The sequence below is a fragment of the Aythya marila genome, assembly GCF_965140915.1.
Source record: "Aythya marila genome assembly, chromosome: 14".
Taxonomy (NCBI): domain Eukaryota; kingdom Metazoa; phylum Chordata; class Aves; order Anseriformes; family Anatidae; genus Aythya; species Aythya marila.
In genome coordinates, this window is record NC_139055.1 from 8,500,952 (window position 1) to 8,514,942 (window position 13,991).

General features: G+C 65.7%; 1 protein-coding gene across 3 annotated transcripts in view; it reads left to right on the plus strand.

Annotated features, from left to right (window-relative positions):
* Positions 1-311: 311 nt before the first annotated feature.
* Positions 312-13,991, plus strand: part of CXXC5 (CXXC finger protein 5) — a 34,674-nt gene continuing 20,994 nt past the window's right edge. The window contains exon 1 of one of the 3 annotated variants that reach the window (XM_082771550.1): positions 312-406. The gene's annotated coding sequence lies outside the window, so the exon portion shown is untranslated. Of the gene's footprint in view, positions 407-615; positions 752-7,607; positions 7,760-13,991 lie in introns of those variants that run through there. The other 2 variants (XM_082771549.1, XM_082771551.1) reach the window with 2 other exon arrangements.

The following is a 13,991-nucleotide window of genomic DNA, read 5'->3' on the forward strand; positions in this document are numbered from 1 at the left end:
GACACGAGGGACACTGGGTGGGGGGGGACACCCGCGGGGGTCAGGGGGTACACGGACACGGGTGGGGGGGAGACAAGGGGACACCACACTCACGTCGGGGACCCCCGTGGGGGCGGGCAGCGCTCGGTGCCCAGCGGCGGCGTCGAACCCCGGGGTGCTGGTGGGTGTGTGAGGTGGGTGAGGTGGGTGAGGTGGGTGGGTATTTTTTATTTTTTTTTTTTTTGGGGGGGGGGGGGGTCTCCGGGCGGCGCGCGCGCGGGGCGGCGGGGGGCGCGCGCGTCTCGGCGCGGCGCGGGGCGGTCCGGTCCGGTCCGGGTTTTGCCGGCAGCCGCGGGCAGCGGCCGCGGCAGCGCCGTGCAGCGCGTTTCGGGGGCTGTGCACTCCCAGAGCGAGCGGCGATGTGGAGGTGGGTGTGCGGCGGCGGCGAGGCACCGTGCCCGCCTCGGCTCCCCTCTCGTGCCCCCCCCCCCCCGCCCCCCCACCCCCCTCCTTCCCTCCTTTTTCCTCCCTTTCCTTCCCTCTCGGCACCACCGGGCAGGTGCTGAGCCCCCCCCCCCCCCTTCCTCTCCAGCAGCCCCGGGCGGCGCGCCCCGGTGTGTGCCCCCCCCCCCTCCTCTCACCCCGTCCCTTTTCCCTTTTTTCCCTTCTTTTCCCTTTTTTTTTTCCCCTTTTTCCCTTCCCTTTCCCCGTTGCTGCCCGGAGCAGCGGCTCCGTGCGCCCCAGCCGCGGCTCTCCCCGCGCCCAGCTCCCGGTAGGTGCCGGCCCCCCCCCCACCTCCCCGAGGTGAGGAGACGGGGAGGAGGAGGAGGAGGAGGAAGGAGGAGGAAGGAGGTGGGGGGGGTGCAGCAGCCCCGACGGGCGGCGGCGGCGGAGTTGGGGGAAAAAGTCTCGGGAAAAAAGTTTGGCGGGGGGCGGCGGGGCCGGGGGGCGGCGCGGCTGCTGCGCCTCTCCCCGCACGGCTCCGCAGCGCTCGGTGCCGCGGTGGGGCGCGGGGCTGGCCGCCTGCCCGCACCGGGGCGGGGGGGGGGGGGGTGGCCGCCGGTGGCTGCGGCCGCTGCTGCTCGAGCGGCGCCCGGGCGGCCCCGCCGCCCTCCCCGGGCTTCCCCGGCGGCCGCTTCGTAACGAGCAAAGTTTGTGCCGGCTCGGCCGAGCCTCTCTCTGCCTGTTTTCCCCCCCCCTCCCTTAATCACACACACCCCTCCCCGGCCCGCCCGGGATGCGCTACCGGGCGGCGCTGCCCCGGTGCCGGCTGGCGGCGAGGCCGCCGGAGACGGGGCCGGGGGTGGGAGCGGGGGCGGAGGACGAGGAAGAGGAGGAGGAGGAGGAAGAAGAAACCGGAGGAAGGAGGGAGGGAAGGAGGAGGAGGAGGAGGAGGAGGAGGGAGATGGGGGGGGGGGAGCCCTCCCCGCCGCCCCAAGCATCGCCTCCGCGGCGTGCCCGGCGCGGCCGCCGGTGGTTTCCCGGGTGACAATGGTGGCGGCGGCGGGGCCGGCCGGGGGCGGCGGGGGCGGCGGGCAGCGGGGGGGCGCCCGCTAGCGCCGAGCCGGCTCGGGGCCGCGGCGCCGTCCGCCCGCACCGGGCGCTGGGCACCGAGCGGGGCGCCGGGACCGGGAGCCGGCGGCGGCGGCGGCGGCGGTGCTCGGGGTCCCCCCGCGGCGGGGGTGGAGGTCCGGGGGTGGGGGACACCGGGAGAAGGAGAGGAGAGGGAAGGGTGAGGGGGGGGGGAGGCGGCGGAGCCTCCGCGCTCGGCTCCCGGTCCGCCGGGGGCTCGGTGCCGCCTGGGCGGCGGGGGCAGCTCCCGGCGGCCGTGGGAGCGGTGCCGCGCGGTGCGGCGGAGCCGTGTGTAACAAGTAACCGAAGTTTTTTTTTTTTATTATTATTATTATTTTATTATTTTTTTTTTCTTCTTCTTCCCCTCGCAAAGTAAAAAAAAAAAAAATTTTTTTCTTTTTTTTTTTTTTTTCCCACTTCGCTGCCGGATCTGTAATATGCAATTCATAAAGCTCCGCTCCCCCTGCGTTTGATGTGAGGGCACTGAACATACACTAAGAATAAAAGATTAAATGGAAGCAGACGAATCGCAGTGTACAATGTGTAATATATCTAATACGCATCCAGAGCGGGTGCTGCCAGCTGTAAAGCGATAGTGGATTTTGTGAATGATGACTGAATGTTGTGATTATTGTACGAAACTCCGCTGAGTCGGAGCCAGGCAGGCCCCACGGGTGAACTGCTGCTTTTTTTTTTTTCCTCCCCTTTTATTTTGATTATTACTATTTTTTTTTTTTTTTTATCCTCGCAGCGAGGTTGCATCCAGCCCGTCGGAGACGTCCTTCTTATTGCGGGGCCCTTGTTTGGTTTGGGTCATTTCGTTCTTTGCTCAGATGATTGATCGGGAGAAGAGGGCAGGGAGTGGAGGGCTGGGGGGGGGGTGTTGAGCAGCCCCTCCCGCCCGGCGTCCCGCACATAAACAAAGCTGCGCACACATCCTGCGATAAGGGATCACATGTGTGCCGCGCCGCGCCGGGCCTGACCCTGGCCTGCCAACCTTTACTCCCGGGTCAGCTCCCTCGCAGCCGACGAGGGGCTCACGTGCCCAGGCGGCCCCAAGCAGGCGGGGGGCTGCGGTCCCGTGCCTGCCCCCCCTAACCCCTTAGGGGTGCCGTCCATCCGTCCGTCCGGCTGTGGATACCTGGGGCCGTGTCCTCCCCGGCCCTGCGTGGCGGAAGTTTTGCTTCTCGGGAAGCGGGCCCTGCTGTGTCAGCAGCCCCTTTGTGGCGGCTTTGTCCGCTCCTCCGGCCCCAACGCGTCGCGGCCGCCAGCCCCGGCTGCACCTGGGCCTTGCTCATGCGGCCGCCGGCCTGCCCCGGGGGTGTCGCGGGTCCTTGGCACGGCGCCTCGTGGCTGGGGGTGCCGGGAGCAGCCACCAGCAGCGTCCCCAGCGCCGTCCCCTTGGGCCCCAGTGGTGCCCAAGGGGGTCTCGGGGCCTTTCCTGCCAGTCCCGGCTGTGCTCGCTGCCATCGCTTCTCAGCACGGAGCAGGGGGCAGCGGGGCAGGCCGAGGTGCTCACCCCCTTGGGGTGCTGGTCAGCAGGAGGGCAGGGCTGGCTCTCCTCGCCGGGCCGGGTTGGCAGGCGTGGGAGCCCTTCCCCATCCGCTCCTCCATCTGTGGGAACCCTCTTCTTAAAAATTTCCTCCCTGAGCAACTTGCCACATACACCCCGCACCCCCGAGGAACGGCAAAAACACGGCATGAAGCCCCAAACTGGGTGGCCAAGAGCTCCTGCCCACAGTGCTGGGTTCAAGCGTGTTGTGGCACTGTATGGCATGAGCCTGGGCCACGAGCAGCGGCCACCACGTCCCCTGCCAGCCGTGCCCCACGCCGGGCCGGGCAGCCCCACGGGCGCGCTGGGGACACGGGGGCTGGCGCTGGCGCTGGGTGGCGCGGGGAGGGCCGGCAGCTGCCGTGCCCTGACCTCGGGGCGGGCGTCGGGGGGGGGACGCGCCGGCGGGTGACAACAAAAGCAAAGTAACAAAGGGCCTGCCGGCCGCGCGCACAACTTCGTCCCGGCCTCCTGGCCTCCCGCGGCGGGTGCTGGAGCCTCGCAGGGCCGTCCGGGCAGAGCGGGGCAGCGCTTGGGGGGCTTCTCCTCGTGGCATGAGGGGGTCGGGGGGGCTCTGTCCCAGCTGGTTGGTGCTGGCAGGGTGTTCGTGGCTTGATGCCGTGGCTCGGTGAGGGCCGTGGGGCTGCGTCGTGGGTGCCTCGCCAGTGGGGTTACACCGCCTCGGTGGGGAAAAAATGCAGGAGGTGTCCGAGGCGTTGAGCCAAGTCGTCCTTGATGTGGATTTTGTGGCAGGGCGAGTGTGGTGCTGCCGTGGGCATCCCGTTGTGCTTGCCCAGCTGGGGGGCTCGGGGGGCCGCTGCTCCCCAAGGTGTGAAGTGGGTCAGCGGAGGAGGGGTTCGTGGGCGCCGTGCTCCGAAATTCAGCCTCCCTAACAAAGGAGGGGAGAAGCAGCGGGGCCGAAGGGGTGCGGGTGTGGTGTGAGGGGCAGGGCCGTGCCCGCTGCCCACCTGGCCCTGAGGCTGCGTTTGGGGCCCGCCGGGGCTGTGGGCAGGTGCGGGCAGCGCAGGTGCCGCTCGCTGTTGTCCTGGGCCACGGGGACGTTGCACAACTTCTGTCAGCCTGCCCTCCCCAGACGTGTCCGCTCGCCCTCCCTCCCACCCCAGCTCCTGTTTCGGGGGCAGGAGGGAGATGGTTGTGCAAGGGGCTGGCTCCGGGGCTGCCGCTCCTTGCAGCCACCGTGTGCTGCCCTCGTGGCTCCTGCTTGTGGGCAGCCCTGGGCTCCTTGCTGCTCACCGGTGCGGGCTGCCCCGTCCTGGCTGCCTGCCTGCCATCCCGCGCGGAGCAGCCGCGGCTGGGTGGGTGCTGCTGGGGCCGGATCCTGCCCCATTTGTCCCAATCCTGCGCCCCCCTCCGTGGAGACACCCCCAGGGAGCTTCTCAGCAGGGCTGCTCCAGCCCCGTCTCCCACTGCTGCTGCTCCTCTCTTGCCCCGGTGGCACGTTTGTTTTCCTAAACTCTGGGTGTAGGAACAACCTCTTGATTAAGTGTATTAATAGTTAAACTTTCAGCTCATAGCTTAAACTCACCAGACCACGAAAAGCCTCCGTCCTTTACTCATGCTCTGTTGCTCAACTAAAATATTGCACTCAAAGGTTTTTTTTTTTTTTTTTTTCTTTCCTTTTCCCCTGACTCAACTTTGTCTCCTGGGAACGTGGGGGCCGTTCAGGGGCTCCTCAACGCCCTGGCCAGGGGTGGTCCCAGCTGCCCCCCGTGTCCCGTGCTGTTTGCTGCACCAGGTGCAGAGCTCTGCCCCGAGTGCTTGCCATGTGCGCCCTTGGCCGTGGGAGGTGGCCTGGTGTCACCCTGGGCTGGAGCTGTTCTCCTGGGGACGTGTGTCCGGCTGTGCCCTGCACGGAGGGCAGAGCACGCCGGGTGTGGGTTGGCACAGGTTGGGCTGTGTTGGGTGGGGAAGGGGGTGAAGGGGAGGCTGTGGGGCAGCAGGGGCACAAGGGGAGAGGTCAGGCGTGTGCCCTGGGAGAGCTGCAGAGGGGGTCAGGCAGCTGGATGGGGTGACCCAGCCCCAAATACGTGTGTTTCACCCTGGCCAATGAACCTCAGGTGTCTGAAGATGGAGTTGGAGTTCATGTCCATCAGCATCTGCGGTGTGGATGTGGCGCAGAGCAGGCCCTCACTCTGCCCCATGTTCCCTCCTTTTGGGATGCCACAGGGCTGGGGATGTGCCGCGGTGCTGCGGTTTGGGGTGGTTTCCTCCTGCCTCCTCTCTCCTGGTGGCTTGGAAGCAGGTGGAGGGCACCGCACGGTCTGGGATGACACTCGTTGCCGTGCACGGGTGGCAGCCTGTTATTAGAGGAATAAAAGGAATTTTAAGGTCACGGGTTTTTCAACAGGCAGGATAAAGGCGGGAGAATCCCTGTGTTTTGTAGGAGTGCTGGGCTCGAATGCTGTTGTCTGTTGGCCACGCTCAGTGGCCGCGCTCGGTGTGTGCGGGCCCCCAGCCGGCTCTGCCACCCTGGCTGCTGCTGGGTCACTCCCAGCCCGGTGTGCCACGGACCAGCAGCCGGCACGACCCCGCAGGCTCCTGCTCCTGGTGTCCCTGGCATGCTTCTGCCTGCTGGTGTGGGCTGATGTGCCTCCCTCGAGGAGCTCAGCCATCTGCTTGGTGGCCTCTCCTGTCCCGCTCCCCCAGTGAGGTGTCACCAGCCCCATCCTCTGTGCAGAACCAGCCCTGGGGGCACCCACCCCATCACGGAATGGGAAAGGGATGTGGGTAATGGCCCTGCTGGATCCACCTTACAAGGCTTGGCTTGCAGTCCGTGCTCCTGCCTTGGGATTTGAGGATCTGGCTCTGTTTCCTCTTGCTCAAATGGTTTTGCTTGTACCAGAGGATCTTTCACAGCCTAACTTGGGCATCCGTTGTGCCGGCAGGACGCAGACCTTCACAGAGTGATGCCTGTGGAGAGCTGGCCCAGCCATGGGACGGTTCGTGTTGGCCTTGTCCCTACAGCTGATGGCAAAGAAAGGAGATGCCATCTCCTGACTTCCCAGGCGGGATGCGCTTGGTGCCCCGGCTCGGAGAGCTGAGAGCTGGGGAAGGGCTTGGCTTGTTGGCTCTCTCCATCGTCAAAAGCACGACACAGGTCTTCAATGGGAGCATGGTGTGGGTGATAACCATGCCCTGTGCTGCGTTGTAAACTTGGTCTTTCAGTTCGGGGTTGCCAGATCAGGTTCCTTCCGAGGGCCTGACAGCCACCTGTAGGGCACCGGGTCCTGCGGGTACCAGGAGGGGCTCCAGGAGCGGCTCCTCGCCTGCTCTGCAGCCAGGTTGGAGCCAAGGCCCAGGAGAAGGCTCTGTCCTGGCTCTGCCCTGTGCTGCTCTCGGGGTGGTTTTGGGGCTCAGGGCACACGGGGCAGTCGTGGCTGCCGGGCCCAGTGGGGCCCATAAGACCCATCCGATGCCGGTGTGAGTTTGCTCGGCACTGTCTGTGTTCTGGGGACGGATCAGGCCTGAGCAAGGTGTGGATTTGTGCCTCAGGAGCACGAGGCTGGGGATGCTGGCCTCCAGCTTCCTTTGCCTCTGCTGCCTTTGGTCATCTCTTGATTTCCTGGCGTCTGCCTGCTGCGTGAGGGCAGCCCTGGTCTCGCCCAGCACCGGGACGTGATGGATGTCTCATTTTTGCCTTTGCAGTCCCGCCTTGAGTTCTTGTCTCCACTCCAGCTCTTTGTAGGGATGTCTGGGCAATATCCATCTCCCACAGTCTTCCTTTCGAGAGTCCGTCTGCGCCCAAATGAGCAACACAGCTCCATCCATTCTGACCCCAGGTGGTCTCTTGGCATCCTGTGGGCCTCGGGGTCATTAATTCTCACTTGTTTTTTTGCCGGGACCTGCTCTTGTGGCTTTTGTGCCTCTTTCTCTTCCTCAGAACTCCATGAGAAAAGCTGTTTGCAGTCCAGAGCCCGGAGCCTGTCACTTGAGCATCTCAAAGGCCGTGGCTCTGGATGATCCTGAACATCGGCTCTCGTTTCCACCGCCCACGGGGGCCGAGTGTCCCTCAGGCTGTCCCCGTGCTCTCCAGGCTCTTCATCCCTCAGCCCACTTGCTGGTCGGAGGCAGGCTCTGGAGCTGGACAGCGGCTACCGAGGGGCTCGAGACCCTCTGACAGCAGTGCAAAGCGTGGGGTAGGCCCATGGGAGCCCCCCACAGCAGCGCAGGGCTCTCTCTTTCTGCTCTGCTGGAGATTTGAGTCCACGGCGAGGGCGAGTGCCAGAGCTGTGCCCTCAGGTGTCGCGTGGGGGTTGCGTGTGGCCTTGTCTCCTCTCCAGCTTCAGCAGCTGCCCAGCAGGCAGAGTCCTTGCCTGTGCCACCCCTTTGCCCCTGTACACCTCGTCCTCCTCGGGCTGTGCCGCTCTGTGCCGCCTGCCAGCTGGGACCTGGCACGGTGCTGTCCCCCCCCCCGCCACTCTGTGCCACCAGTGCTGTCACCCCTGCTGCTGGCCCCGCTGCACCTCCCGTCCCCGTGTCCCCGTGCCGTGCCTGGCTCCCCCGTGCCGCTGCCGGAGACTTTTCCCCCAGTTTCTGTAACCCCTGCGAGTGAGCGGCCGAGGATCGCTGACTCCGGGGAGCGCTCGTCTTGCCCTCTGCTTTACCTTCTTCATCTCCCTAATCTGATGACCGGAGGTATGCGAAGCATTTCAAATATGGCCTCGTTCGCTGGCTCCGGACAGAGCACGCAAGAGGCGTTTCTTCACACTCCTATTCCAGCCTGCTCTGCCGCTCCTGTTCCCTCCTCCCCTGGGCATCCCGCTGCGGCGTGCCCGTGCCGTGGGGCACGCCGTGGGGCCCGGCGGGGCTGGTGGCCGTGGGGCCCATTGCGTGCGCCTGGCTCGGGGTGGGGGGGCCGCCGGACCCCTGCGTGCTTTACAGGTCGGATTTGGGGTGTGCCGGAGGCTGTGGGCAGAGGCACGCCGGCACCCGGCTCTCCGCGAGCATCCTTTGCAGCGTGGGCGTGCGGTGAGCGCGTACCGACCGTGGGGACCAGGACGTCCCCGCTGCCCACAGCCCTGGCACGCGCCCAGGTCCCCTGCAGCGCTCCGGTGCGGTGGAAGGGCCAGGAAGGACATTGTGGGTTGAGCAGGGCTCAAACCAGCAAGGTGTCTGGGGGATGGGGGCTCTGAGCAGCGCTGTGGCAGCCTCAGGTGGGGCCGGGGCCCGTCCTCCACCCACCTCAGTGGGGGCGATGAGGCCACGGAGCACAGACACAGCTCAGGGTGGGAGGTTTGGGTGTGCTTGGGTGCTGCTGCCGGCCCGGCACCCCTTGGCACGGGCTGGCACGGAGCTGTGGGGTGAGGGACGGGGGTGCTGGCCACGGGGGGAGCACCCGGCCTGGGGAGTCCACCGGGTGCCCCCGAGAGCCCCGAGAGGAGGTGGTGACCCCTGAGAAGTTGGTGTGGGTCCTGCACCTCCCGGCCCTGAGAGGAGCCGTGGGTGCACGGCTGAATCGAGGCGCCCCTGCTCACCTCGGTGGCTCCCATCAGATTGGTTTGGGTGTGTGCAGGGCGCTTGCCCCTTTCTGAAAGTGTTGATTAAATCACTGCTCGGCCAGAAAGAGGATGCAGGGAGGACGCTTTTCCTCCCACAGGCAGGGGAAGTGACCCGGGAGGTGGGGGGCAGAAGGGGGACAAGGGCAGCTGGGGCACGGGGGCCCTGCAGAAAGTGTCTCCGGTGGGGTTTTGCAATCTGTCCAGGCTCTGCCTTGCTGTGGGAGGGGGAGAGGTGCTGGGGAGGGGGCTGTGTGTCACGGGGAGGTCCTGAGGGCCTGGGAGGGGGGCGCGGGGAGGTCAGCTGTGCCGAGCTGTGCTGTGCCAAGCTGTGCCGAGCCGAGCCGAGCCGCGGGAGGAGGCAGTGGGAGTCTGTCAGCGGCTCCCAGCTCAGCTGAAGTTGCTATTTAAAGCTGGGGCAGGAAAATAAATGCAGAAGATGAGAAGGGGGAGGTTTGGGGAAGGGCCCTGCGTCCCTCTCTGCCTGTGGGAGCGCCGGGGTGCGGGCGGGCTCCGGCCGACCCCAACCTCCCTGTGCCCCACGGCCCTTGGGGACAGCTGCTGGAGCTTCGTCCCCGAGGGGTAGGGGCTGGTGTGACACTGTGGGGGGAGGTCTGGGAGCAGCGCGAGGCGTTGGTGCCGTAATGCATCAGGACAGCTCGCAAATTCCAGCAAGGTGCTGTCTGCGGCCGAGCGTGCGCTGCCTCGCGTCCGAGAGGGCCACGCTGCCACAACAAGTTAGGTCATGGGGAAGGGGGGGGGGACACCCTGCTGCCTGCCCTGTGCTGCCGATCCCAAAGGGCTCCAGGAGCCGGTGCCTGCGGTGCCCTGGGCTTGGAGCCCCCCACACCTTGTCCCCGAGCTCAGCTCCTGTCCCCGTGGCCGGGTAACATCTGGCTGCCGCCGACGGCTCCGCTCCCCTCCGGCGCTGCTGAGCTTCCCGGCGCGGAGCTCCCCATCTCGGGGCGTGCTGGTCCCCGGCAGGACTGCGCTAGCTCGCTGCCAGACTGACACCGTTTGGCTCGGGAGAAGCTGTGTGTTCGCACATGGGCGCTTCCAAAGCGAGCAGCTGGGTATGTGTGCGGAGGAGGAAGGAAGGAAAGGGGGAAAGCCAGCCGTCAGGGCGTTTCTATTGATGAGTTTGTTTTATCACGTAGGTGTCGAAATACTTTGCAAAGAGAGCAACTGAGCAATGTTTGGGCCTGGCCTTTAGCAGAGGCGTGCCGGGAGGGGAGGGAAGGGGCCGGGGCTGGGCTGCGGCGTGGCCCAGGGGCAGCACGGAGCAGGGCACGAGGCTATGGGGGGAAGGTGCCGGCTGAGGAGCAGAGCACGGTGCTGGGCAGGGCACTCCCAGGGGTCCCAGGGACCCCGCCTCGAAACCCTTGATCCCCCAAGGGCTGAGGGGAGGGCTGTAGGTTTTCCTTCCATCCATCGGGGGTGTCCAGATCGGCCTCGTGCCGCTCGGCTTCTCCCCTTGCCAGCGTCGGGTTTTGTTTCCTTAAATAAAGAGCCTTTAAAAAACGCTCATTAGCCGTCTTAATGGGAAAACCGGAGTCACCTTGAATGCAAAAGCAGCGGCGCGGTCGCTCCCTGCGCCGGGCTGCGGGTGCTGGACGCCGGCTCCCTCCCCGGTGCCCGGCCCTGCAGGCAGCAGCAGCACCTCCCCGAGGCGCCCAGCCCCTGCGAGGACAGGACGGGGCCTTTTTATTTGCAAAGGCGTCAGGGGATTAGTGGGAGGATTAGTAAATATGACCCCAGGTAAAGATTAAGACAAAAAAAAAAAAAAAAAAGATGTTTTTTTTTTCCCCCCCCCCCGTGCTGATGCAGCGTGAAGATTAAAATGGGATGGAGTCATGCGGTTGGTGTACTGGTGGAGGGGGGATTTTGGCAGGAGGGACGGCGGGGGCAGGTGACTGGGGGTGCTGGTGGCAGCGCCAAGCTCCCCCCTGGGGTCTGGGGGTGCTGGGTGTGAGCTGGGAGGGGGTCTGGGCTCCCACGGGATGGAGGAGCAGGGGCCACGGGGAGCGTTTTCGGCTCTCGTGCCCTCACCTGCACCCGCGCCGAGTGCCCCAGTAATTGCAAGCAGCCGAACGCTGGCAATACCTGACACTGCTGCGAGGCTGCGGCTCCGGCAGCTAATGTGAAAGGACGTTCGCTCGACAGGGAAGGCTCGAAAACACTCAGAGCATCTGGGGAGGCAGGAGCAAATCAGCTCCCCCAGCCCACAGCCCTCCCCTGCCCGCGCAGGAGCACTCTCTGCTGCCCGTCGGGCACTCTCCTCTGTCCCTGGCATCCCGCAGATGGGCCTGGGGCTCCCCGCCGAGCGGCGAGCTCTGGGGATTAGCTGGGGACTTGGGATTTCGGCTGCACGCTGAATTGGTTGGGCAGATGAGGCTCCTCTTTGGCCGGGCCCCGGGGTGGCCGGGGAGAGGCTGCTGGGCTCCGCAGCCCGCCTCAGCGCCGTGCTCCTGATTTATGCCAGCGCCTGCAGGAGCTGATTGGGAGCGGGAGGTGCTTGGTTGCACTCAGCTCCAGGCCTTAAATTTTGTCACTGCTCGTGTCTCAGGCGGCGCACGGTGGGAGTGGGACCGGCTGCCCTGGGTTGGAGCCCACCCCCGATCCCGCTGGTGCCCGAGGGGGAGATGGTCGGAAAGGGGGGCGAGGGAGGTCCTGCTGTGCGCAGAGGGGGACAGGACCCTGCCGGGTGCCTTTTGGGAGGACGCTGGAGCAGCCCTGGGGGCGTGGATGGGTCCTCTGGTGCGGGATGGGAAGTGGCGAGGGCTCAGAGCTGTGCCCAGAGCAACAAGAGGGTCCAGATGGTGTCTCTGCTGCATCCTCCTCCTCCTCCTCCTCCTCCTCCTCCTTTCTCCTCCCATCGGACGTTTGCGTTTCTGGCTCAGGGCTGTCTGCCTGCTGGGGGGAAATCCTCCTTTGGATTTGGGACCCTCTCGGCAGTTTTTAGAAAGCACGAGGGTGGATCTGCTGCTGCCAGCTCAGGACTGGGATGGAGCTGGGACCTCCTGCCCCCTCCTCCAAGCACCTGGTGGGCCAACACGCCTGGCCGTGCTGCTGGCGAGCCCTTTCTGTGCAAGGGCAGGGTGGGGTGAATGTGGCAGCCCCCGTGCTCCGGTCTCCTCCTGTTTCTGCTGGCATCGTGCTGCTTTCCTGCCCCCTCTGTTCTCTCCGTCCCCGATGTGTCACCGAAACTGGAAGCCTCAAAGCTGGGGTCCCTGAGGTCGCACACGGCCGTGTCCCAGCCCCTCCTGCCCCCGTTTCTGGGTGCGTTTGCAGCTGCCCACCCCTGGTGCTAATGCATGGGAGGTGCATGGCGGGGGGCACCAGCCCCTTTGATCTGTGCTGCTGCTGTCGGAGGGGGGGATATGGGGTTCCCTTTTCTGGGGGCGAGGCTGTTCCCTGCCCAGAGCCTTCTCCCTGCCAGCCAGGGGCGGAACAGGCGTTGCTGCAGCAAGTGGAAAGTTGGAGGGGTGAAGCACGGCCATTTCCCCTCTGAGCCACCTCTCGTGGCGGTGTTTTTGGGCTGTTTTCTGCAGGGACCCTGCGGGCTGGCACCAGGGACCCAGCTTGCCAAGGTGGGTGGCGTTACGGACGAGCCCTGTGTGTTCCCCAGCCCCGTGGCAGAGGAGGGCACGCGCCCGCTTTTTGGTCTGTGGGTCACCTTTCAACCTGCCGGTCAAGGCCATCCTAGGGACCCATCTGTCACCCTGCTTCTCACGACAGCTCGTGGGAGCGGAGCAGCTGAACTCTCCCTGCTGGCCTCGAGGGAGACGAGAGGACAAGGGCAGGATTTTTTTCCTGGTGCCAGGGCTGTGCTGTGCCATCCCTACAGCAGCACCGGCTTGGTTGGGGTGCCCAAGGCATCTGGGTGCCGTGCTGTGTCCTCGATGTGGGGCTTGCCCGTGCTGTGTCCCTGTGGGACGCGGCGAGGACGGGGAGCAGAGGGGCACTGGGAGATGCTGGAACAAACCCCGGGGCCGTTCTGCTCCGCCTGCATGGAGATCTCACGTCCTGTGTCTGGGTGGCGCGGGTCTGCTGTGATGTGAGGGGGTCGGGCACCCTGCTCCCCAGCAGAGGTGGAAGGGTCCCTGGGTCGGAGCAGGAGCTGCGATGCCTTCCAGGGGCTCAGGTCCCAGCCTTGCCAAGTCCCGTGCTGCAGGACCAGGTGCTGCTGTTCCCCTCCCGGGCTGCCTTTGTGCTGTACCCCAATGCCAAGCTGGCTGTGGCCCCATGCCGAGCGCTGCGCTGTGCCGGGGAGCATCTCGGCACCTGGAGGACACCCAGGGCTTGCTGGGCCCTTGTCCCCACGTTGCTCCACCAGCAGATGTGGCCTCGGAGATGGCTCTGAGCACCGATCCCTGTCCCTCCGTCCTGAGCTCCCCAGTGCATGGGTGCCCCCGAGGGAGGAGTAGCTCCAGGGTCACAGCCTGTCCCTGCCCTGCATCGTGCCGGGGCTGTGGCTCCTTGTGGATGGAGCGTGGGCAGGATGAGGCCAATGTTTCTGCTGGGTGCAGTGGAGCCCCGGCGTGCTCCCTGCCACAGCAGTTGGGGGCTGTTGGGGGCTGTGTGCGGGGCTCAGCACAGCCTCAGTACTCCCCCAGGGGGGCCTGGCTTTGCTTCGGTTTGGGAAGAAATCCCCCCAAGGGCAGGAGGAGAAAGAGGCTTCGATTTTTGTCAGCAAAAATGTTCGCCCGTGAGAAAGACAGTGCTGTGGTCTAAATTAAGTTTAATGATTTTAACAAATCTCCGTGACCCCTCAAGCCCCCCAGCCACCATCGGGTGAGCTTTGGCCTGGGGTGTGCGAGGGCAGGAATCAGCCACGGGGATGGGGAGCGGGACGAGGAGGGCCTGGGGTGGAGAGGATGCTGAGTTCCCCTGCTTTTGGGGCTGGGAGTGCCCCAGACTCGGTTTGCTGGTGGATACAGCCTCCCCCCGCTGCAGGGCCAGGTTGGTGCCTGGCATTCCTGGCACCCCCCTGCTTCGGCCCGGGCAGCGGCTGCATCCCCGGCGTGCGGGTGCTGGCGCCGGCGTGGGGCACGGGCAGCGGTGAGGCTGTGGCTAGGCTGGGGCTCGTGCTGTGGGGCTGTGCTCCAGCCAGGGAGAGAGGTGGTATTTGGAACAAGGGCTGCGACTCATAGGAAATCACGTGGCTCGGAGACCTGGGGCTTTACGGGAAGAGAGATTAGAGAGGAGAGGGGGCGAGCGCGCAGGGGCTGGTGCCTGGGGCTGCAGCCCGCAGCGGGGAGCTGGCTCGTGCGCTCCCCGCTCGCACGCAGCTCTGCCACGGCTGGGGGAGCTCGGTGGGTGCTGAGCGTGGTGAAACCCCCGGGGGCTCGGCCCTGCTCCGTGCCCACCCT